Source organism: Haliotis cracherodii, unplaced genomic scaffold (genome assembly GCF_022045235.1).
Source record: "Haliotis cracherodii isolate W230 unplaced genomic scaffold, xgHalCrac1.p SCAF_10, whole genome shotgun sequence".
NCBI lineage: Eukaryota > Metazoa > Mollusca > Gastropoda > Lepetellida > Haliotidae > Haliotis > Haliotis cracherodii.
Window position 1 is genome coordinate 38648885 of NW_027266265.1, and position 24115 is coordinate 38672999.

General features: G+C 42.6%; 1 protein-coding gene across 1 annotated transcript in view; it reads left to right on the forward strand.

The window, feature by feature from the left end:
- The first annotated feature begins 12098 nt into the window (after positions 1-12098).
- The window catches only part of LOC139450406 (microtubule-associated protein 9-like), a 24963-nt gene continuing 12946 nt past the window's right edge, over positions 12099-24115 (forward strand). The window contains exon 1 of the mRNA XM_071232100.1: positions 12099-12335. The gene's annotated coding sequence lies outside the window, so the exon portion shown is untranslated. The remainder of the gene's footprint in view (positions 12336-24115) is intronic.

Here is a 24115-nt window from a genome sequence, read left to right on the forward strand (position 1 = left end):
TGATTAAAAATTACCTTCTCTGATACATTTGTCCGTTGTATATCATATATGGGATTACTTTTAAAAATGTGAAGTTTTTAATTTGACTCAGTTTACACCCATATTTGATGTTGGCTAAATATGAAACAAACCAAGAAATGGTTACTCGATAGTGATTTATTTCATACGGATATCATAGGTATGTTTTGGCCCTTAAATCTGCAGTGTTGAGGCAACTGTTTTCAGCCAAGCAACGTTTTCGGACGGTCTGTCGTGGAGTTGAACAGTGTGTATCGGTTCCAAAGGCGGCAAATGGTGCTGTGGTGGACGTTGAACTGGCTTGCAACAGAAGACTGCGATTCCCCTCTTTGGATACGTCTTTTGGCGATGTTCCGATCGGCAGCGCTGAGTTTCGGCACTTGAAAAATGTTGACAACCGAATGACAAATCATTGGCTTATGCTTGCCTTTTTATAGCCCCTACCACGAGTTATGAAAGCCATAACTCGCAGGTGCATTTTGCTTTACTGTTTTCCTCCATGACATTTTTGAACAAGTGTGAAAACGATGCCGTTTAAAACATTGCAAATCGACAATGGCTGCGTTTTGACACACCGTTTGTTGAATACGAGACCACCAACATTTTCCAATAACTTATATGCAATTTATATACCGGATTTTTTGTGTAGTCAGGATCAATGAAATACATACTACCTGTGCGTTTCTTTTTTTGAAGAGTGTAGTCGGGGCGGACCGGGATTCGAACCCACGATCATAGGTTACCGACGCGCAAACTGCGGCGCCTAAGACGACTGGGCCACCCGTCCCACCTGTCAGGAGTGTAGTAGGTTTGTGGTTTGTAATAATAATACTAATCCCGACCGGGTCATATTAAAAGACGTTAAAACATGGTACTTCGAAGGGATAAGGGATAAAGCAAGATCGGCTTTATTGGTGAGTGAGTGAGTGAGTTGGGTTTGATGCCGCTTTTAACAATATTCCAGTTATATCGCGACGTGTCAGCTTTATGTGGGAGGAAAGCCAGAAGTGATGCAGGTCTCAGACGTTTACCACTTCCGTGAAACCCATGAGCACGGGTATGGTGCTGACAAACCTTGAAACATAATCGGGGCGAACCGGGATTCGAACCCACAATCATAGGATTCTGGCGTGCCCAAGGGACGCAACTCTGCACAGCGAATCGCGGCGCCTTAAACGACTGGGCCAACCGTACCCCCGGCATTATTGGCGGCAGTAAATATATTGTGTCTTATTAAACCGCGACTTGGTACCTAAGTGGGCTGGCACTATAAAATCGTCGCTATCTATCTGCCTGTCTGTCTTTCTGTCTATCTATCTAATTTGAGTTAGCAGACAAGCAGACTGGGTTATACAGTATAAATGGCAGGCAGCGAATGTTTGGCACGACTGTGAATTGGTCCGAGCCAAGCACCTCTTATATACTTCAGCACGACACCCCACTGCACAAACAGGAGCTATTCATCACAAGTCATGCTAGAGTCGCCAAAATTGAAACACCTGTCATCGCGTGTTTCCGTCATTCAAATATAATAATCAGACGTAATCGGTTGTCAATCTGTCACTCACAGTTTGCTGCCTCGGGCATAACGCTCACGTCGCTGGTTCTGATCGCCGAGGATATCATTCATGTAGACGTGTGCACTGGTTGTCTCGTGCAGAATGTGTTTGTAGTGCTCGATGAACGGGGCAAACTAAACCTGAACACGAAAATTGAATTCTGTCGACAGTTTAAGCATCTCGTCTTCTTGTTATGAATCAGAAACAACATAGATAGTTGTCCTCCTTGTCGGATCTCTTCTCTCGAGATGTCTCGTTCCTTCACGCGTGACTTCACAATTAAGATAGCATTCGTGACCAACTCGTGTTATTCCGGGACAAGCCGAATAGCGACTCGTGCCCCTCTCGTGGCCATTTTTGCGACCGGGTTCCGTCTTAGCGCAAACGGGCATACCTAAAACAACATTGTCAACTCGTTGTGTAATGGTTCACGCATTTTCCCCATATATTATTTATATTTTAGATGCAATTTAAAGCACATCAGGACGTGCAGAATTATACAGTATGATTGAATACATTAAACTGTGTCTTTGGTATATTTTTAGATGCAAGTAATATGTAAAATCAAAAATTATTTCTGGCGGATTATTTGACGAAGAACTTGAAATCATACGCGCATTCTGATTGGTTTGTCGTATTTTCGCACATAACATTCATCGATAGGGGGACGAGTCTTCTTGCAGGTTACGGAAAGGGGCGAGTGTTGACGAATGTTAAGATAGTTGTAGAGACGTCGTTAGTTTTGAAAACCCTACACGGAGGTACATTTCTGCATCCCATGAGTCGTTAATCCTGATTTTTGTAAATCCGGACTACTTAAATGGAAGACCCGTGAAGATCCGGGGTAGAATAGGTCTTAAGCAACACATGCTTGCCGTGAAAAGCGACTATGCTTGTCGTAAGAAGCGACTAACGGGATCGGATGGTCAGGGTCGCTAACTTGGTTGATGCATGTAATCGTATCCCAATTGCGTGGATCGATGCTCATGATGTCAATCACTGCATTTCCTGGTCCAGACTCGATTATTTACAGACCACCATCATGTAGTTGGAATATTGCTGAGTGCGTCGTTAAACAACAAATAAAACAAACAAACAAAACCCCCAAAATACTTAAATGGAAACGTTACCGACCAGATTAAAGAGAGCAATCGGACTCCAAATTGAAGCGCTTCCCATTCACAAAACAAGGCTTACATTGACGTGCTGTTTATAGCATTATTGTATTTTATACACATAAATCCTAACTGATAGTTATAAAAGTGGTGTCGTGTACAGAAAGGGGATGTAATTGTAATGTATGCATAAATATAAGTTACCTGTTACGTTAAGTCTTCCAGCCTTTAGGCCTCTCCCGATAGTTTCCTTTACAATAGACCGCCTCCGTGGTCTAGTGGTAGCGCGTCCGCCCGGAGAGCACAAGGTCAGGGGTTCGGTCCCCGGCCGCGTCATACCCAAAGATATTAACATATGGTACTTGTTGTTACCCTGTCTGGCGCGCGACATTAAGGGGCAAAAACAAGGACTGGTCGGCAAGGAGTCAGTATACTGTGTCTGAGTTGGGTATTCATGTTAAACTGTGGCATGATATCTCACTGGGCTAGCACTATAAAATCGGCATCAGTCATGACTAGTACAAGCAGCCACACACACAATAAGTGCAATAATCTTGGACGCGACGTTAAACCCAATTTCACCTCACCTTTAACAATATTTCACTAAACAATGATTCATGTCAAAGTCTTAAAACATGAACCAAATACATTGAATATGACTTTAAAATAAACCCACTCACAATCTGGTTAGATTTATAATGCACTTATTTTGTGAATTCATCTCAATGACAAAACCTGAGAAATCTGAATGCGTTGTTGTTGAGTTAGCTCCACTAGGTCGGCCCACTAACCACCTCGTAATATGGGCGTGTTTGTATGTAGCCTATACATGCATGTAGTATATCGTACACCCCATGTCCCTACAACAGATGTCGAACAGAGACAGCAACAATAGCCTATTCAAGCGAAGCAATTATGTGTGTGAATAGCTATTGACACCGTAATATACAACGCCAGCCCTGAAAGGAAGGGACTGGCTTACATTGTTTAACATGTATATGTTATTGTTCGCATTTGTTGAATATTGTTCTTTGATTGAGATGTGACACATGCGCATATCACTTCGAACATATACCTTTACGCAGATAAGAATGTTTGTTTGTTTGTATATTGTTTAACGCCGTAGTCAGCAAAAAACATATTCCAGCTATATGACGGCTGTCTGTTATAATCGAATCAGGACCAGACAAACAAGTGATCGACATTATGAGCAACGACACACGCCATCGATGTACGATGACATTCCATCAACCAAGTCACCGAGAATGACCACCCGATCCATTGGGTCGCCTTTTACGACCGGCATAGATTAGACATTTTCTGAAACCGGAATCCCCGGGGGACGCTGATAAGTATGAGTGAGTTTGATTTAACACCGGTTTGAACAATATTTCAGTTAAAACGTCAGCTTCACGTATGTATTCCTCTCGTACTCCATATTGTATTGGACATTTGATTGTTCTTGTTCATTATTCACGATGGATATGGGCAGGCGAGGACGTCCATATTGTTTATAATTCACGGTGGATAGGGGAAGGCAAAGACGTCCATATTGTTTATTATTCACGGTGGATAGGGGAAGGCAAAGACGTCCATATTGTCCCTGTTTATTATTCACAGTGGATAGGGTCAGGTGAGGACGTCCATCTTGTCCCTGTTTATTATGCACGGTGGATAGGGGCAGGCAAGGACGTCCATCTCGTCCCTGTTTATTATGCACGGTGGATAGGGGCAGGCGGGGACGTTCATATTGTCCCTGTTTATTATTCACGGTGGATAGGGACAGGCGAGGACGTTCATCTTGTCCCTGTTTATTATTCACGGTGGCTAGGGGAAGGCAAGGACGTTCATCTTGTCCCTGTTTATTATTCACGGTGGCTAGGGGCAGGCGGGGACGTCCATCTTGTCCCTGTTTATTATTCACGGTGGCTAGGGGAAGGCAAGGACGTTCATCTTGTCCCTGTTTATTATTCACGGTGGCTAGGGGAAGGCAAGGACGTCCATCTTGTCCCTGTTTATTATTCACGGTGGATAGGGGCAGGCGGGGACGTCGATCTTGTCCCTGTTTATTATTCCCGGTGGATAGGGGCAGGCGGGGACGTCCATCTTGTCCCTGTTTATTATTCACGGTGGATAGGGACAGGCGAGGACGTCCATCTTGTCCCTGTTTATTATTCACGGTGGCTAGGGGCAGGCGGGGACGTCCATCTTGTTCCTGTTTATTATTCACGGTGGATAGGGACAGGCGAGGACGTCCATCTTGTCCCTGTTTATTATTCACGGTGGCTAGGGGCAGGCGGGGACGTCCATCTCGTCCCTGTTTATTATTCACGGTGGATAGGGGCAGGCGGGGACGTCCATCTTGTTCCTGTTCATTATTCACTGTGGCTAGGGACAGGCGAGGACGTCCATCTTGTTCCTGTTTATTATTCACGGTGGATAGGGACAGGCGAGGACGTCCATCTTGTTCCTGTTTATAATTCACGGTGGATAGGGACAGGCGAGGACGTCCATCTTGTTCCTGTTTATAATTCACGGTGGATAGGGACAGGCGAGGACGTCCATCTTGTTCCTGTTTATTATTCACGGTGGCTAGGGGAACGGTAAGGGCGTCGATCTTGTTCCTGTATATTATTCACGGTGGCTAGGGGAACGGTAAGGGCGTCGATCTTGTTCCTGTTTATTATTCACGGTGGCTAGGGGAACGGTAAGGGCGTCGATCTTGTTCCTGTATATTATTCACGGTGGCTAGGGGAACGGTAAGGGCGTCGATCTTGTTCCTGTATATTATTCACGGTGGCTAGGGGCAGGCGGGGACGTCGATCTTGTTCCTGTATATTATTCACGGTGGCTAGGGGAACGGTAAGGGCGTCGATCTTGTTCCTGTATATTATTCACGGTGGCTAGGGGAACGGTAAGGGCGTCGATCTTGTTCCTGTATATTATTCACGGTGGCTAGGGGAACGGTAAGGGCGTCGATCTTGTTCCTGTATATTATTCACGGTGGCTAGGGGAACGGTAAGGGCGTCGATCTTGTTCCTGTATATTATTCACGGTGGCTAGGGGAACGGTAAGGGCGTCGATCTTGTTCCTGTATATTATTCACGGTGGATAGGGGCAGGCAAGGACGTCCATCTTGTTCCTGTATATTATTCACGGTGGATAGGGGGCAAAGTTATAGGACGTCAGTCTAGTTCCGATTTAATATTCACATTTAGATCTCTTCATATAGATTCAGAGTGACAAAAATTATCCACACGACTGCGTGACAAGAGGGTTGACTTCCACTTTATAATCAACTGTCCTTTTATGTCGAGCCCTTGGTGTCTACATTTCACAACTTTCGATCTACAATCGCGCATGCTCTTTCTGCAAAGACTCCAAAGAGCACCATGAGACTCTTACTTAAAAGTTGTTTGATCAGGGTTGCAACATTCAAGGCCTCAGTAAAGCTTTCATTATGTTTCATGGTAGACATATGTCGATACAAAAATGATGCTCGGCTTTAAGCATATATTTCTTATTATTGAAAGGATTTTGTAGCTTTTTATTTAACTTGGATTGATAAGGTACCGTGAGTGAGTGTATAATTGAACACCACATTTAGAAGTAACCTATCCATGTTTTTTTCGCGCCACGATAATATCAATGATGATTCGATTGTAAACATGTTGGGAATCGAACCCGGGCCTTCGTCGTGACGAGCGGACGCTTTGTCCACTACACTACCCTTCTAGTAGTACTATGCTACTCTACTTCCATCCCGGTTCGGGTACGCGTTATACGGACATGTACATACACAAACCGAAACGCGTATGTATTCCTCTCGTAGTCCATTTTGAAATTCATCAAAAGGGAATGGCAGCTTACTTATTGTCCGTTTCGTAATTTTATGTCATTTTGAAAAGAGTAAGTCTTTGAACATGGACTTGTGCGGAATTCTTACACACTTGCCTCATGTCACAAATAGTTTAGCCAATCAGTAATTGTGACCTTATCGACACATTGTAAGACACTAGTAGAGTCAGGAAAACAGGTAAAGTATTTGCCCTCTTTTGTAGTGTCCCATCCTCCTCAGTGTACTTGCCATCAAGTGTTCAGTCTACACTGAATCTTCTTCGGTGTAAAGATAGTACTTGACCATGTCATCGTGGGCGATCACCCCCGGGCGGCCATTGTGGTGGACGGCGGGGAGTCAGGGGCAGTCATGGAATGGGCGGGGGTAACAATGAGAAGCTAGGATTCCGTCACAGTCACTGACTTTATGACGACCAAACCGTGAGAATCTACATGCTAGACAGGAGATTTATCAGAATACAGTACCCATAGATATTTGGTGTAATATGACAGAACGTTTGAGTTAAAATCGGGCTTGCGAGACTTGAACCATCAAATCTGATTATCCAGTTCTGTGTGGTCAGTGGAAGAGGTACCTCATGCACCTTCAGAGACGATTAAAATGGATCGAGTGTTCAAGCACGAGCAACGTCAAACGCCGATAAAGCGCAATGAAATTGGTCGCCTAGACCGACTGCCCGACTTGGGGACCTATTCTAACCCGAAACCCCAACACTGACAGTGAAAATATACCTGACAACTTCTACTTTCTATTACTTAAATTACAATTAACTGTACACGATAACATGTATTTATATTTCATGTGTAGCAAGAAGACTTAACCATTTTCATTTGGCATTTCTACATATTATTGCCAAAGGTGCTTAGCTCTCAATGCAATAAACTAGAACGTTTAATTCAGTGGAAAAAATACCTGTACTTTTTATTCGGTTTCTACCCAAGTTTCTTCCTTGTAGTTCTCGTTGTGTATGTCATGCCCCGGTCCCTTAAAATACATACAAACCCAGGTGATTAGGTGAAACGAAAACATTTAAAGCAGCACACAAAAATAAATGTCAGGTGCTTGCGAAGAAAACATGTTCAGCATACCAGACAATGGTAAAATTTCACACTAAGGGCGAAGAGGGAAGGCGCTCTTAGGTTTCAGTGGCGTCAGCAGTTGAAGTCAGCATGTTGTTGAATGCAATGCCGGTATTTCAGATGTGTGTTCTCTTGTCGCGGAATGCAGTCACGGGGATATATAGTAATACGACAGGAAACAAACAGGGCAGATATGATGAAGGAAGATTACAATGGAACGAAGCAGTGATCTAGAACTATGTTTGGGTTGCCATAGCGTTTACCTACAAATACACATCTCTTCAAGGTTCCACGTTACGTGGCTGTAGCATGGATAAAGGGTTGAGACAGGGTTGATTAACCGTTCCTTTCTTGTTATTGTCTTTAATGTCTACCGTACCGGTAAGACAGGACATGCTTACCCTTTTCGTGAACACCTGGAGTCATCATAGATTTTCAGTGATCCATTCATATAATTTTTAACTTCTATGTTGCCTTTTTACGCCCAATGGAATTTGTGTATGTGGATAAGCGAGACTGGTTATTCTCTGGCGTTGACGTTATACATTTACGTGCGATTACTACCAACCCATCCCTTTATTGATTCCACATCCAGTGGCTGTAACACGGATACAGGGCTGAGGCAGGGAAACTCTCCTTGGCCCTATTTGTCAACGCTTAACATGATTACTCTTTTCGCGAACACCTGTCTGCTATGTTGCCTTTTTACGCCCAATAGAAGACTGAGTATTCTCTATGGGGATTTATATGAAGTACATAATCTGACAGACCGCCTCCGTGGTCTAGTGGTAGAGCGTCCGCCCGCAGAGCGGCCGCGTCATACCAGATGACGTTAAAAGATGGTGCTTGTTGTTACCCTGTTTGGCGCTCGGCATTAAGGGGCTAAAACAAGGACTTGTCGGCTCGGAGTCAGTATACTGTGTTTAAGAGGGGTATTCATGTTAAACTACGGCATGGTATCTCAGTGGGCTAGCACTAGTACAAGCAACCGCACACACACACACACACACACACACACACACACACACACACACACACACACACACACACACACACACACACACACACAAACACACACACACACACCTACATGCACGTCGCAATAAGTGCAATAATCTTGGACGTGACGTTAAACCCCATTTCACTTCACCTCACCTATAGTGGGACATGATTGATTCGCAATACAAATCCTGTTTGACAATGAGACTAGTGTGCAATGACATATACATATAAACAGGGAAATGTTATGTGGCATAGCCTAAAGATACATAACTACATACAGGGGATAATAGACATGACGACAATGACACTGAATAACATGAATAATGTTATTTCACGTCTCCAATGTTTGGTTTGTTTGTTGTTTAATGCCGTATTTATCAGTATTCCAGCTACATGACGACGGCCTGTAAATAATCGAGTTTGGACCAAACCAGTGATCGATATTGTGAGCAACAATCCACGCCGTCGGGGTACGATGACATGCAATCAAAGTCACAGATAGTGACAATCCGATCCATAAAGTTATAAACGCGACTATGCTTGTCGTAAGAGGCGACTAACGGTATCGGGTGGTCAGGCGAGCTGACTTGGTTGATGCATGTCATCTTATCCCAATTGCGTGGATCGATGCTCATGATGTCAAATCACTGGGTTGCCTGGTACATACTCGATTATTATAGACCGCCATCATATAGCTGGAATATTGCTGAGTGCGTCGTTAAACAACAAACAAACGAAAATAACGGCACGCATAGGTTGGTGGGACCAATTCTAACCCGGAATCAGGGGCGGTCGGGAAGCCAAGTGGTTAAAGCGTTCGCTCGTCACGCCGAAGACCCTGGTTCGATTCCCGACATGGGTACAATGTGTGAAGCCCAGTTCTGGTGTCCCTCGCCGTGATATTGCTGGAATATTGCTAAAAGCAGCGTAAAACCATACTCACTCACTCACTCTAACCCGGAATCCCCACGGGGCTACCAATGTACTGGGTGGTGCCAAGACAAGGATGAGTTTTTGTTTCTTGGTTATTTATGTTTTCACATGGCAGACCAAAGGACAGTGATTAACCTATATTCATATATTCTATGCAAAGAACTGTTACCCTATAAATATACATAAATACATAATTATTCCAATCTCCGATTTCCGGGCAACACATGAAGGAAACGGAAATGGAAGTTACCCCGTTGCATTCACTCATCTGGAAATACGTTACCCAGTCGATTTCACTTGGAACAGCCGCCTCATACAAAAAAATGATAAAAAGATGGTATTTCTTGTTGTCCTGCCTGGTGGTCGGCATTAAGGAGATAAAACAAGGACTGCTCGACTCGAAGTTTACTGTGTCTGAGTGGGGTATTCATGTTAAACTGCGGCACGATGAATCAATGGGCCCGGCATGAGCCCGGACGAGCACAATCAGACACACACAGAGACACAGACACACACAGACACACAGTCAGACAGACAGACAGACACACAGACACACACACACAAAATAAATAAAAAATAAATACACACACGTGCAATAATCTTGACTGTGACGTTAATATCTATTTCATTTCACCTCACTAATAATAAATGTGAGGAAGACAGATACCGAAAGATTTCATAGGTTTCACGAGTGTAGCCATTAGCGTGCTTTCTGTGTGTGTTGTCCCTACGGGGCCAGAGATATTTATACTCGCACGAGCAGTCTGCCTAAGTATTTGATGACAGGGGGATTCTTTCCGCTAATCCGGGAAAATCTTGAGCACCCGACAAAATCCGATAGGTCTAATCTTGTAATCGTAAGTGCATCCCCGTCTAACCAGGTCGGGAAGATATATTTTCAGCTATTAGATCATTTTTTTATTTCCATACAAAGCTTTTGTTACAGTTTATTACATATTTTTTTAATAGTTTGTTTACCTGTGTTACCATTCACCCAGACAAGACGGTAACAATAGAAGCCCATTGATCTTAGCGGCAACACAAACAGTGTCAACCATGCCCTAATGGCCACATTATCTGGCCCTCTTGTTCGACATGGTATCGGTACGTATCAATATATAGGAGAAGAAATTCAATCACTGCTGGTGTATGGCCGGCGGGACACGAATGGTCGCCATATTGTGTGTACCCCGGCTCCGTGACGACGAGCAGACGACGGGGACACTTTCAAGTGGGTCCTGGGTATGGAGATCCGGCGTCCTGTACCGAGAGACTCCCGTGAAGAGGAATTATGGGTATTTTCCGAGCGGAGGAATGGTGCAAGACATGGCGTGGGTTTACAGTAGTCAGTCCTTCATGGGTTTCGAGTAGCTTGTTCTGTGTTACGCATTGTCATAAAAAGGAAGTAAGTGAAGTAAATGTTAGAAGAAAATATGAAATATCAGCCCTGGACAGACATTTAATTTACGTCATGTTGTCAATTTGTGATGTTATGAACACTAGGTGACGTCATATTATGTTGCTTTTAACAATGAAGCAACGTGACGTCATATTGCTTCAAGTTTTGTTTAGTTTGTTTGTTGTTTAACGCCGAACTCAGCAATATTACAGCTATAAATAATCGAATTTGGACCAGACAGTCCAGTGATTGACATCATGAGCATCGATCCACGCAATTGGGATACGATGACATGCATCAACCAAGTCGACGCGATTATTTACAGACCGCCGTCATATAGCTGGATTATTGTTGAGCGTGGCATTAAACAACAACAACAACAACAACAACAACAAGACAACCAAACAAACATGATTAAGCAGTGTTAAACTCTTAACCAACGTACAGAATAAGGCTGGTGGCTGAAAGGACGGGCATTTTGTATTATGATTCGGCGACGAGCTCCATATCTCTTGAAACTGCTCAAGATTTTTTTTTAACACAATTTTCATCGTAACGGAGCGGCCCGACGTTTAACAAAAATCCCAGCTTATTACATTACTAAGAACCGGGGACGCTCCTTTGCTAATGGTTGCAGTTCAGTGCTTCGACTGGGTTTGTCTGGTGTAAGGAATGTCACAAACAATACCTTTACAAAACAAACATCAAATCAGACGTTTGTTCTTCGTGGCAGCATACATGGCCTTTATTCGTCACCACTCGCCCCTTTCCGTAGCCTGCAAGTTCGGCTTGTCCCGGAATAACACGAGTTGGTCATGAATGACATGGCCTTATCCTCTTGGGATGTTGGTCACGAATGGCATGACCTTATCCTGTTGTGATGTGGCAAAACATTCTTAAACTCTCTTGTTACACTGCACTTCCAGTGTGAAAAGCCCGCAATCTCATTCACACACATTCATTATGTGAAGTTGCATGACATTACAACCCTAAAAACCCAACTCAATTAGCACCCCGTCGTGATGTAGCGATATAGAGCAACGCACCCTAAATCTCATAAAAACACGACACGACCCGAACCTGAGGGGCCAAGTGAAAAATCCAAATTCACCAGTCCGTGTTGGCCGCCTCCAAGTCGCGGGAAGGGGGGAGGGAATGTGTGCGCTCTGGCGTTCTGCAGTGAAGTTGTGGGGGACGTCGTGACATCCCACAAGCCAAGTGGATTAGAGAGTGCATCACCAGAGTTTAATCCAAGGATTACCTTCCGATTTTGGCCAGCTGACAATATTTCTAGACTCGTGGCTACCACATCTGTGGGAACGAGCTGCCGGATTCCCTCTGTTGCTGGCGGCCACAGACAGCCTTAAAACGGTAAGTCTTTGTACTGGATATACTATTTAGTTATTCTATATGATACTTACGACTACAGGTCACAAACAAACACGCTGTGTGGACGGACTCAAATCAAACGTAATTTTATAAACAAATATTACAATGTGATTTCATTTAATATTTTTGACAACTGTTTACGCTCCACCGTTTATCCACAGCAGATTTGCAAATCAAACGTAATTTTAAAAAAATATTACAATTTGATTTCATTTAATATTTTAGACAACCTTTTACGCTCCATCGTTTATTCACGGCAGATTTCAAAAAGAGAACTCTATAATATCCTATTTGCGTCTTCTGTACGGCCGAGGTCCATGCCTTATCAATCGTGTGCTGAGAAAATAGATAACACATTTTCCTATTGTGTGGTGACAACGGGTTTGTGTCTCTACAACAACATTCTCAGCCAGCATCCAACAGTTTTCTTAAGGAAAATACGTCAAATCTTGTTTCTAGAATCAGGCGTATTTAGAAACTTGTCAGGAAAACTAGTAGACTTGTAAGGTGATATATGGTAGTTAGGGAGGTTCAGAGTTACAGGTAAGTATATATAATAACATGTTCGTAAGTACTGTATTGGAAATGAGGTAAAATTGGCCCCGGCACGTGAGCGTTATCGTTTCGAGATTATCAAGGTTAAGGCAGAGAGGCCATGACACGATATAGCAGTCGATAACTCGCGCTTCAGATTAACCGATTAAAGGATTGTGTTAAGCGTTGATAGGCGGGGTGGGTAACTCCAGGGAAGGGAGCAGATAAATACGAACCCTACGTCTATTATTGTCGATATATCCCCTGACTTTTCATTGATTATAACCCCAGGATGTGATGGCCCTACCAAAGTCGTGGGACCACGCATTGTGTCAGTACACTAAGGTACTAGGCATTGAGTACCTGACATTTAGTCTCTGAAATCTCATATAACACAATATCCTTCTTGACTCTTAAAAAAATAAAAAAATCCCTATGCTTTGGAATAGACCTAGCTTGTGCTGGCTAGACTTGCTTTTGTATGCATTTCTAGATTATTTATTTTCAGAAAATAAATATATTCCACGGTCATGGTGCAGGTATAATGGTATTGAGCAGCCTATGATACAGACGCTGCATTTTTTAAAATTTTCTGAAATTGAAGATAATCTCGGCGCTTCTTTATTCTATAAAATGCCGGGCAGTAAGTCTAAACGTTAAACCCAACTCACTCACTCACTATTCCATGGTGATGTGTATGAAGGGTTTGATGTGTTCCGGCGACTGTTTTCAGCGCAGTAACGTTTTCATACCGTTTGTATTGTTATGGTCTGGGGAGTTTATATTAGTATACAATTTAATAAAACCCTTTACAAATATTTTCAATTCATAGACTTTATGTTAGCCTGAATGCAGCAGAAGCCGTAGTGTGCATGTACACCTCTATGGTAGTATACAACGTGTATAGGTGTTCCATTCATTGTAAGCTTCATTGTTCAGTGAAGGATCGTGTTTCGATGTTGAATTTGATATTTTTCAAAAGCTCATTACCTGAAGGAGGCCTAGGCACAGCAGAGAAGCTCATTTGAATATACAAAAACTTAATAGGTACTTGCAAGCTTAGATTAACGCTTAGTCTATGAAAATATATATGAATTTTTGAAAATATATGATTTTGATAGAAACAAGCAACTACAATTACATTGAAAAGGAGCCCTTGTGAGATGGGAGTTTCAGAACCTGTAGTGAGTTTGTATGGTTTTACGCCTCTTTTAGCAATATTCCAGCTATATTACGGCGGGGGACACCAGAAATGGGCTTCACACATGTCGGGATTCGAACCCGGGTCTTCTGCGTGACGAGCGAACGCTTTAACCACAAGACTACCCGATCGCCCCTTCAGAACCCGTGGAAAATCTAGACTTGCTTGATTTAGGGCTTCTTACTGCTGCACCATAATCTGATGAATTCCTTTCGGCAGTGATAGTCATTATCGTGTTAAAATAACCTCGCTAAGTGATGGGCTGTTTCAGCATTAAATATGTATTGCCCGAGACAATGGCGTAGTGATGATCGTGAATGTGTCCACCTGCTGTCGTTGTTTTATTGATGAGGTGCTTTTACCTGAGCTCACGTCAACAAAGCGACCTCAGCGCTAAGACTGGCCTAACTAAAATTAACATGGGTTTAGAAATAGTTTGTGCTTAGATAGTTTGTGCGTAAGTGTGTGTGTGGAGTGTGTGTGTGTGTGTGCGTGCGTGCGTGCGTGCGTGCGTGCGTGCGTGCGTGTGTGTGTGTGTGTGTGTGTGTGTGTGCGTGCGCGCGCGCGTGTGTGTGAAATAGCGTCATTTAATCTGACTGTTTAAACACTAAGCCCACAGGAATCCCTAGATACGGAGAAGTCAACAGAGATTCAATCAGGCAAACAAAACACAATTCAATGCTTTCATGGCAGCTATTCCCCAAAGTCGTCAATAAGTTCTCAAAGATCACTGTGTATTTATGTGACCTCCCGGCGGTTCATATATTGGCTATCGAGTTCGGACTATTCGGAATACATCAGAACGGGGAGAATATGAATAGCAGCCCACTAGGCGTCGCTGTCCTCAAAGAAATAAATACAGGATTGTAACATCGACGTCCCAGGCAATCTTGATACCACTTCTAACAAAATTATACAACATGGCGGTGGAGAACTGGTGGGTGGGTTGGTTGGGTGGAGGGAGGCTAGGTTGTAAGTACGTCATCGACTCCAAACAAGACCCGTTAACACCCTTACTGCCGAGGGCCAGACAGGGTAACAACAAGTACCGTATTTTAACGTCTTTTGGTATGACGTGGCCGGGGATCGAACCCACGACCTTCCGCTGCCCGGGCGGACGCTCTACCACTAGACCACGGAGGCGGTCCATATAAACACATGGTTCACTGTAAAACCTGAAAACTGAAATATCAGTGATATGGGTTCTATACATTAGCGTCTTGATCCAGAAGATACGAATAATATCAATGGTATTGCATATCAGCCTCGGATTAAGCTGTCTATTTCACAGGTCTGTGTACAGTAGCGACTGTTTGATATTGACATGATATTGACACTGTTACACGTGGTGCACATTACAATCAGTCAGTTCGCCCACACGTGTACAGTAAACTACGGTTATAACGAACACGCTCATAGCGAACTGGTGGATATAACGAACTGGTTTTTAGGTCCCTGCCATTTGCTGTATATATGCTTATAACGAATTACGGTTATAACGAACTAGAATTTGTGGTCCCTTTGAGTTAGCTATAACCGTAGTTTATGTATATCATTGCTATTAACAAGGAACATATGACATTCAAAACACACGTTCCATACACATTAGACTACCGCTTATCCACGAAAATAAGTAATTTTGTTAGAAACAAATAAGTCCAATTAAACTGAATAGGAGCCCCAGTGAGATGGGAGATTGAGAACCTGAATCTAGACTTGCTTCATTTGGGGCTTCGGCGTTACTGTTAGGGCGGAGGGAAAATACATTTACTATGATTCAGGTGAGGTGAGGTGAAATGGGGTTTAACGTCGCGTACAAGATTATTGCACTTATATAGCGACGTGCATGCACGTGTGTGAGTGTGGCTGCTTGTACTAGTCCAGACTGATGCCGATTTATAGTGCTAGCACACTGAGATACCATGCCACAGTTTAACATAAATACCCCACTCAGACACAGTATACTGACTCCGAGCCGACCAGTCCTTGTTTTAGACCGTTAATGCCGAGCGCCAGTCAGGGTAACAACAAGTACCATCTTTTAACGTCATCTGGTATGACGCAGCCGCTCTGCGGGCGGACGCTCTACCACTAGACCACGGAGGCGGTCACTATGATTCAGGGACTGTGAGACAGACTATATTCATGTGAAGTGATAAATATGATTGATTGTATTCCATGTGTACAGGGTTGGTTATTGCGACGGTAGCCGGAGACGTGACACTGATGTAAGTGATATATGTATTCGCAACATTGCAACAGATTGATATATATCCGTCACTGAACCAAGGTCAAAGATAATTCAACTCTCAACTACTAATGGTTATGTTTGAAGTAAGGCACTATAACAACGATAACAATACGACCTCTTATACAACGCTCAGCTCCTTGTGCAAAGCCTTCTGTGAGAGAAATATACTACCGGGCAAAAGAAAGTATACACTCATATTTGATGGTTGTTAATACTGGATGCCGACTCACGTCAACCCGAATAGTAACGTTTAAACCTTTGTAATTTTGTTGTCAAATACAATTCCAAGTGCATTCCTTCCTTGGCATGGCACTATAATCCACAAAAATCATAGTAATTGGAACATGAGTTTTAGAACGACGTATATACTTGCTTCTATGAGTGAGTGAGTTGGGTTTAACGCCGCTTTTAACAGTATTCCATTTATATCACGGCGTGTCAGCTTAATATGGGAGGAAAGCCCGAAGTGATGCAGTAGATTGATGCGTATTCGAACTCGGATTTTCGGAGAACTAACTTAACCTTTGACTTCGGCTACCTGTGACCTATTTGCAGTAATGTATCCGATCTGGTGTGTTTCCCTTAATCTCAAAACTTCCGTTAAAAGCCGAACTAACCCTTCCACTTTGAGATATATAACCGTTGTTCATTGGATAACTGGATAAGTGAGTGAGTGAAGTTTTACGCCGCTTTTAGTAATATTCCAGCAATATCACGGCAGGGGACACCAGAAATGGGCTTCTCACATTGTACCCATGTGGGGAATCAAACCCGGGCCTTCGGCGTGACGAGCGAACGCTTTAACCAACAGTCTACCCCATCGCCCCTTAATTGGACTAGTCAACGGGTGAATAATGTTTAGTGCCGCTGTAAATTGTAATCAAGCTTTATCCCGGCAGCCTGTACATAGTCGTGTCTGGAGCAGACAAACCAGTGACTGAAATCATGAGCAGCGATCCGCGTCATCGAGGCACAATGCCACGCACTCAGCCATGTCACTGAACATGACCACCCAGCTCTCCTTAGAGGCAAGCATGGGACACTGGGGACCTATTTGTACCCTGAATCTCCACAGACTAGTTGTTTGTTTGTTTGTTTAACGCCGCACTCGGCAATATTCCAGCTGTATGACGGCGGTCTGTAAAGAATCGAGTCTGGACCAGACAATTCAGTGATTGATATCATGAGCATAGATCCACGCAATTGGGATACGATGACATCCAGACGATGGCATCCAGACTAGTCCCCCGAGACTTTGTTTTGAGCCTGGACGTACGACATTTACATAATATAGTCCTAACACATAGGTTACAAACCCTATTTCTCAGTCTAACATAAATAAGACAATTCCTATGTGTTTCTTTTAGTAATCCAAACCATCTTGATACAGGACAATACTTAAAGGTTTCACAGACATTCTACTATAAATATTCACGGGCTTCAAAGGACAAAGAACTGTGAAACATTCTATAAACACGTCCTAGTATTGTAGTTGACTGTCTCAGCTGGCTGTGTTTTCAATGACAGTTTACCTGTGTTCATTTCGCACCTGTCAGTTAGTTCTCGTCACTTTAAATCACGGTCTGTTTGCTTTTTTCCCGTTTTTACAACAACATGCATGGGGTTTCCTTGGTTTAAACACCACCGTGTAAGCAGCGCAGTTCTGCCAGTTGACCGAGTAAGTCGGTGTTAGTTTTATAAAGAACGGTGCTGTTAGCGAAAAAAATATTGATAGAGACAATCCCGTCTATCAGTTACCTTCATGTATTTGTTTTGGGTAGAGGAAGAGTTTTATTTGGTTTTCATTCACGTGTTTCGCTGTTCGATGTCTGCTGTGAAATGCTGACAGATTATCGTCTTACAGACCTAAAAAAAAACCTAAAAAAATTCTATATCTATCTGTTTCTTAACCGTAAATTAGTGTAGCAGGGCGTGGAGTCCTTACCTTGTCAGCTTGCTGAGGGGGTTTAACCTCTTTGGTCATGTGGACAAGGCGTCCGACCTCGGATCAGAAGGTCCGTGGTTCGAATCCCATCAAGGGACTCGGAAATTTTATGGCTGCTACATTAGCATAAGGCAGACAATATGAATTTTACAAACGAAACGGAATATGTAAGAAATAGTTGCTTTCATTGATGTTTATGGGGCGGTGGGGTAGCCCAGTAGTTAAAGTGTTCGATCGTCATGCCGAAGGCCCGGGTTCGATGAGTATCTGAATTCTGTAAAATGTATGTATGTTAAATAAACAGCATTCATATACTATACTATAGGTACTGATAGATTAACTATTGTAATATACAAGAATCGGATTGTCCTTTACTTTTGTTAGTAGTATATGTATATTTTAAAGGTAAAACACCTCTAATATGACAATTCTGTTCTCGTGACTAGGTTTAGCAGTGTATGGGACAACCGATATCTGTATAATGTTTCTACACTTTAAGGGCTTATTTATAACTTATGTATAACGCCGCTTTTAACAGTATTACAGTTATATCACGGCGTGTCAGCTTAATGTGGGAGGAAAGCCCGAAGTGATGCAGGTCTCAGACGTTTACCACTTCGGTGAAACCCACGAGCACGGGTATGGTGCTGACAGACCTAAAAACATAATCGCGGGGAACCGGAATTCGAACCCACAATCATAGGTTTCTGGTGTACCTAAGGGACGCAACCCTGCACCGCGAATCGCGGCGCCTTAGACGACTGGGCCACCCGTGCCCCCAATTTATGTAAGCTAGGTGACTATTAACACATAGTATCTAGGTAGGTACAAGTTTAGACCTGGTTCCATGTACATCAATACAACGAATATATAATGAACACACCCAATCAACTGTGAGCAGGATATTTACCACGTGATCGGGTTGATGACCCCCCGCAGAGCATGTCTTGAGGGTGGAGGGTTTTATGTAGGCCCGGGTATATATCGGGTGTATAATCACAATGCAAACACAACCAATTGATAACCTAGCAATATTCGGAAGTCCTTGAACCAGCGTTTACGTCCATGTTTAGGGGATCCGTGATTGATTTAGGTTTCCCGCACGTAATACAACTCGTCGTGGTGGTAGTGTAGGGCCCTCGTAGTGAAGATACACACTCTAAGAAACTGTCAATAATGGTTATGCGACTACACTTTAATATGGAATATTTTACTTGAACAATGACATGATATATTTACAGTTTACATTTGGATGTGTTGTTTGTTGCATATTCCGATATCAGGAGGGGCACGGGTGGCCCAGTCGCCTAATTTGACGCAATTCCTTATGCAGAGTTGCGTCCCTTGAACGAGTCAGGAACCTATAATTTTGGGTTCGAATCCCTATTCTCCCTCATTATGTTTTTAGGTATGTCAGTACCATACTCGTGCTTGTGAATTACTGCAAAGTGGTTAACGCCTAAACCTTCATCACTTATGGTTTTGCTTGACTTGCCTTTGTGTGTATTTAAGACGGTGCCACCAGTGAGACAGGATGCGCTCAACACCTGTATCATCACTATTTGAAATGCATTCCTAAACACATGGTCATCGTACAACGGACTCTTCTTATAGATGAGATGTCTTATGATTACCGAAATGGATCAGTCACTTTCATTCTACACCACTCACTCACTTACTCGACCCGTGAAGATCCGGGATAGAATAGGTCTTCAGCAACCCATGCTTGTCGTAAGAGGCGACTAACGGGATCAGGTGGTCAGACTCGCTGACTTGGTTGATGCAGGTCATTGTATCCCAATTGCTTGGATCGATGCTCAAGATGTCAGTCACTGAATTGTCTCGTCCAGACTCGATTATTTACAGACAGCCGTCATATAGCTGGAATATTGCTGTGTGCGGCGTTAAACAAACAAACAAACAAACAAACAAACAAACACTCACTCACAAACAAACTTACAAACAAACTCACTCACTCACTCACTCATATAACATGCAAATGTATGGATGTCTTGGCGTTAAGTATCTAAACAATACTCACGTACACAAGCAATTGGCCGCTTTTTAAATATGTGTATGTCATATGCCAGCTGTCTATATGCTCAAGCCATGTGACATGTAATATATTATTCCAAAGACAGATAAGGCCAAAGGTTATGCTTACAACCTCAAACGCGTCTAGAATGTTCATGCACATATTGTATTTGACATGCTATTGATTTTAATATGGTTGTATGTGTTCGGATAAATATGACCAGTCGCGTTGTTGTCAAACGTCAAACCGACTGCTTGCATAGCACCATGTTCGCTTCTTCCAGATGTTTGTTCTTAATTCAGTTGATGTCAAGATTGTTTTGTTCCTAGAGGCGTTTTCTGTATTTAATTAAGTACATACATTCTCGCGGAAAGGACTTCAATGCTGTTGAGGTAAAATATTTAATTTAAGTGACCTGTGATCGATAACCTGGTATTGATTTGAGATAATCTTAGATCGATAGAGCATATATAGAAGACGTACAACGCTGTCCCAACTTTCATGGTATTTGTGGAGCGTGATCGACCATGTATGTCCCTACTTAACTGTACACACATTGAAAGTATACTTCCAGTGCAAGCATTGCCTGGGTATATTGCCTGACGCTGTAATATATAGCAATGTATATGGCATGCTATACATTCCCACCGTATCACGAACGTCTTTTCCATGTTGGTATGCGATATATGTGAGGCATACACACTGACTTACATGAGTATACACCTATTAAGTATGATAAATGTCTGCTGGCTATTGAGAGTGGGCGAGGAGAATGTTGAACACTGATAACATCGTCCATACATATATTATACATTGGAGGCATGGGCGGCCCAGTCTTCAAAGGCGCCGCGATTCGCTGTGCAGAGTTGCGCCCCTTAGGCATGGCAGTGACCTATAACTTTGGGTTCGAATCCCGGTTTGCCATGATTATGTTTCTAGGTTTGTCAGCGCTCGTGGGTTTCACCACTGTGCTATAAGTCGTCTAAGGCGCCGCGATTCGCGGTGCAGAGTTGCGGCCCTTGGGCACGCCAGAAACCTATGATTGTGGGTTCGAATCCCGATACGGGTATCATAGTTGCGTTTTGGACCTAATGTTTGCATTATATCGGCGACTGTTTCCAACTTAGTAACGTATTTATTGGTCAAATCTTATTTTAAAGTCATGCCTTATTTCTTTTTCCCGGCAGTTTATCTAAATGTATGTTTATTTAGAATTCTTACTAGCTTTGGCATTGGTACTGACTTATGAAAAGAATTAATGTTGAAAATATCGAGTTCTTCTTAAATGCAGTTGTAAGTTACATTTCAAATAAAGATTGTAACTACAAAATGAGAGAAATGAAAGTTGTTTTTTTCATTCGGAACACCCCAGTCCCTCTTTCCTATATTATGACTCTGTCCCGATCCTAAGGTCACTGTATCACCTCCAGCACGACCACGCTGTTTAATCTTTCCATACACTGTCCGCTCACACAAAGAACTCTTGTTATTTGAACCTTACACTCTCTGTTGTCCGGTAGTCTCGTGTTTTCTCGCAACATCACGAACTACTACTTCCTGACTATGTATTTATTCAACAAAAGCAGCTGAAACTTTCAGTCGGCAACATCGTGGCCGACATGATGGGCGACGTCACTCGGTCACGTCCGGTAATTTACAGGAACTCTTCAAATAGGTAGCGAATCATTTATCAACAGCCTCTGTATCACACTGATATGTGTTGACCAGATGACTCAAGGGTCCGTCGTTTGGGCTGACCGCTGACATTCTCCAAAACACGTAGTCAAATGGCGATCTACATTCTACCTCGTGAGAACCCTCGGCAGAAACATGCATCACTGCTTATCGAGCAGTCTTACATGGAAACAGATGGCCATAATGGCGGCTGTATATGAATTCTATAGCACAATGGTACTTAGCCTCTCGGTATGGTCTTGTGAACCTTGTTTTCTGTATCATATACACTCGGAATGACGCGCCAATCACAGCGCACTGTATAACGCTTAAGGTGTTTACACTATTATAATACTCACAATTGGTTTAATGAGATATTGTCTATTTTCAAATTTTTGGTGTGATTAGTAATAATTTCAAAAAGGTCTTTTCAGCTTTCAAAGGTGTTTTGGGAATTTAAATGAATTTCCTAAAAGGTTGCTACTGGCTTTTGTTTTTACAAATATATAGAATAGGGCTTTGTTAACTTATTAAACCTAATGTTCCTTTGATAACTAGATCACTGGAGTATGTTCGAAACTTGTCCCGATAGACTGTGAAAGTACTTTATGTACAACGTGACATCACACCCTGTACGTGACATTATTGCTGACCTTCTTACATCGCCCCTCAAGCTTACGGTCGTACGAATCAGATTTGTAGCTGGTTGTAAAAAACTTTATTTCAGGTTTATTTGAAGTGATTGGACTGAAGTTAGCTGAGCTGGTGAAGAATGTCGGCAGTGGTTGATTCCGGGTACTCCCTGTTGTGCGACATCGTGTTGTGCGTGACAAACATGCTGCAGAACAGGCTCTCACCAACACCGTGGGGCATATTAAGTGAAGTAAAACGTAAAACAGTTAGTTTAACGGTTGTTCTGGTTCTCTTACTGTGTCGATGGATGACGACAAATATACAAAGAGTGTGTTGTGTTATGCTCTGAGGGAAATGTGTGTTGTGGGAGTCAGAGATACAAATGTGTGTTGTATCAGGCAGAGATACAAATGTGTGTTGTCTTAGGCAGAGATACAAATGTGTGTTGTATTAGGCAGAGATACAAATGGGTGTTGTATTAGGCAGAGATACAAATGTGTGTTGTCTTAGGCAGAGATACAAATGTGTGTTGTATTAGGCAGAAATACAAATGGGTGTTCTATTAGGCAGAGATACAAATGTGTGTTCTATTAGGCAGTGATACAAATGTGTATTGTATGAGGCAGTGATACAAATGTGTGTTGTATGAGGCAGTGATACAAATGTGTGTTGTATTAGGCAGTGATACAAATGTGTGTTGTATTAGGCAGAGATACAAATGTGTGTTCTATTAGGCGGAGATACAAATGTGTGTTGTATTAGGCAGAGATACAAATGTGTGTTGTATTAGGCAGAGATACAAATGGGTGTTGTATTAGGCAGAGATACAAATGGGTGTTGTATTAGGCAGAGATACAAATGTGTGTTGTCTTAGGCAGAGATACAAATGTGTGTTGTATTAGGCAGAGATACAAATGTGTGTTGTCTTAGGCAGAGATACAAATGTGTGTTGTATTAGGCAGAGATACAAATTTGTGTTGTATGAGGCAGTGATAAAAATGTGTGTTGTATTAGGCAGAGATACAAAGGTGTGTTCTATTAGGCAGAGATACAAATGTGTGTTGTATTAGGCAGAGATACAAATGGGTGTTCTATTAGGCGGAGATACAAATGTGTTTTGTATAAAGCAGAGATACAAATGTGTGTTGTATTAGGCAGAGATACAAATGGGTGTTGTATTAGGCAGAGATACAAATGTGTGTTCTATTAGGCAGAGATACAAATGTGTGTTCTATTAGGCAGTGATACAAATGTGTGTTGTATTAGGCAGAGATACAAATGTGTGTTGTATTAGGCAGAGATACAAATGTGTGTTGTCTTAGGCAGAGATACAAATGTGTGTTGTATTAGGCAGAAATACAAATGGGTGTTCTATTAGGCAGAGATACAAATGTGTGTTCTATTAGGCAGTGATACAAATGTGTATTGTATGAGGCAGTGATACAAATGTGTGTTGTATGAGGCAGTGATACAAATGTGTGTTGTATTA